General features: G+C 48.3%; 1 long non-coding RNA gene across 1 annotated transcript; it reads right to left on the bottom strand.

Annotated features, from left to right (window-relative positions):
- Window positions 1-788: 788 nt before the first annotated feature.
- On the bottom strand, window positions 789-2,187 carry LOC133221409 (uncharacterized). Its single transcript, XR_009727998.1, has 2 exons — window positions 1,831-2,187; window positions 789-1,523 (listed from the first exon to the last, which is right to left on the bottom strand). It is a non-coding gene; the product is annotated as an uncharacterized LOC133221409 (long non-coding RNA).
- Window positions 2,188-2,681: the final 494 nt, after the last annotated feature.

Below are 2,681 nucleotides of genomic sequence, written 5' to 3'. Positions count from 1 at the left end.
GAAAATGTGTTTCTCAAGACCCAGGATAGTGTTCTGGGCATTCGCGTGTGGCACAGCATATGTTTCCAGCCATCTGATAGTTGCTTCTACCATGGTAGGCACTTGGCGCTTGCCTTGGCATGTTGGTGGCAGTGTGATATAATCAATATGCCAGCCCCCCCCATATTTGTACTTCAGCTATTGTCCTCCATACCAAAGAGGCTTTAATCATTTAGCTTGCTTAATTGCAGCACGTTTCACACTCATGAATAACCTGGACAATAGTGTCCATTGTTAAGTCCACCCCTCGATCACGAGCCCATCTGTATGTTGCATCGCTACCCTGATGACCTGAAGTGTTATGGGTTCACCAGGCCAAAAATAATTCACCTTTATATTGCAAATCTAAGTCCATCTGAACCACGTCAATCTTAGCAGCTTTATCCACTTGTTGGTTGTTCTGGTGTTCTTCAGTGGTCCGACTCTTAGGTACATGAGCATCTATCTACATGGCATACCTTCCCCACCAGGTTCTACACCCGGGCAGCGATATCTTGCCACAGTGTAGCAGACTAGCTGGGTTTACCTCTGCGTTGCCAGCTGCTCTGCTTCCATTGCTGCAACCACCCCCACAGGGCATTTGCCACCATCCATGAGTCAGTATAGAGATAAAGTACTGGCCACTTTTCTCGTTCAGCAATGTCCAGGGCCAGCTGGATGGCTTTCACCTCAGCAAACTGACTCGATTCACCCTCTCCTTCAGCAGTTTCTGCAACTTGTCATCGAGGATTCCATACAGCTGCCTTCCATCTCCGATGTTTTCCCACAATACGGCAGAACCCATCAGTAAACAAGGCATATTGCTTTTCACTTTCTGACAGCTGATTATATGGTGGGGCCTCTTCAGCATGCATCACCTCCTCCTCTGGTGACATTCCAAAATCTTTGCCCTCTGGCCAGTCCATGATGACTTCTAGAATGCCTGGACGACTGGGATTTCCTATTCAAGCTCGTTGTGTAATTAGTGCAGCCCACTTACTCCATGTAGCATCAGTTGCATGATGTGTAGAGGAGACCCTGCCTGTGAACATCCAGCCCAGCATGGGCAACAGGGGTGCCAGGAGGAACTGTGCTTCAGTGCCAGTCACTTCTGAAGCAGCTCGAACCCCTTCATAGGCTGCCAGTATCTCTTTCTCTGTTGGGGTATAGCTGGCCTCAGATTCTCTGTATCCCCGACTCCGAAAGCCGAGGAGTCGGCCTCTAGTCTCCCCTGGAGCTTTCTGACAGAGGCTCCAGGTAGGACCATTCTCCCCAGCTGCGGTGTATGGTACATTTTTTGCAGCTGGCCCTGTCCAGACTGGTCCAAGGGCTCCTGCATGAACTATCTCTTGTTTAATTTGCTAAAAGGCTTGTTGTTGCTCAGGGCCTCATTTATAATCATTCTTCTTCTGTGTCACATGCTAGAGAGGGATTACAATCAAACTGTAATTCGGGATGTGCATTCTCCAGAACTCCACTGCACCCAAGAAAGCTTGTGTTTCTTTCTTATTAGTTGGTGGAGACATCGCTGTTATCTTGTTGATTACATCTGTAGGGATCTGTCTACGTCCATCTTGCCATTTTATTCCCCAAAATTGAATCTCCTGTGCAGGTCCCTTGACCTTACTTCATTTTATGGCAAAACCAGCTTTTAGCAGGATTTGGATTATTTTCCTCCCTTTCTCAAAGACTTCTTCCACTGTATTGCCCCACATGATAATGTCATCAATGTATTGCAGGTGTTCTGGAGCTTGCCCCTGTTCCAGTGCAGTCTGGATCAGTCCGTAGCAGATGGTAGGGTTGTGTTTCCACCCCTGGGGCAGTTGGTTCCAAGTGTACTGGACACCCCTCCAAGTAAAAGCGAACTGTGGCCTACACTCTGCTGCCAAAGGAATTGAGAAAAATGCATTGCCAATATCAGTCGTGGCATACCACTTGGTTGCCTTTGACTCCAGCTCATACTGTCATTCTAGCCTGTCCGGTATGGCAGCACTCAATGGTGGTGTAACTTCATTCAGGCCATGATAGTCAACTGTTAGTCTCCAATCTTCATTAGACTTTTGCACTGGCATATGGGCTATCAAAGGGTGAGCGGGTCCTGCTGATCACTCCTTGACTCTCCAGTCTACAGATCAGCTGATGGATGGGAATTAGGGAGTCCCTGTTGGTGCGATATTGCAGGCGGTGCACTGTTGTGGTCGCAATTGGCACTTGTTCGTCAACTTTTAGCAACCCTACAACAGAAGGATCCTCTGAGAGACCAGGCAAGATGGACAGCTGCTCAACTTCCTCTATCTCAAAAGCAGCAATACCAAAAGCCCATCGGTACCCTTTTGGGTCTTTGAAGTACCCTCTCCTGAGGCAGTCTATGCCAAGGATGCATAGAGCCTCTGGACCAGTCACAATGGGGTGTTTTGTCATTTCCTCCCAGTCAGGCTGATTTCAGCCTCCAGTACAGTCAACTCTTGGGATCCTCCTGTCACTCCAGAAATATAAATGGCTTCCACTCCTTGACAGCTTGATGGCATCAGGGTACACTGTGCACCAGTATCTACTAGAGCCTTATATTTCTGTGGGACTGATGTGCCAGGCCATCTGATCCACACAGTCCAGTAAATCAGATTGTGCCCTACCTCCACCTAGCTGGAGTCAGGGCCCATCTA

Source organism: Neopsephotus bourkii, unplaced genomic scaffold (genome assembly GCF_033783945.1).
Source record: "Neopsephotus bourkii isolate Nb327-2 ecotype Australia unplaced genomic scaffold, CSIRO-AGI_Nbou_v1 NB_1530, whole genome shotgun sequence".
Classification (NCBI taxonomy): domain Eukaryota; kingdom Metazoa; phylum Chordata; class Aves; order Psittaciformes; family Psittacidae; genus Neopsephotus; species Neopsephotus bourkii.
This window is presented reverse-complemented; position numbering and strand designations above follow the sequence as displayed.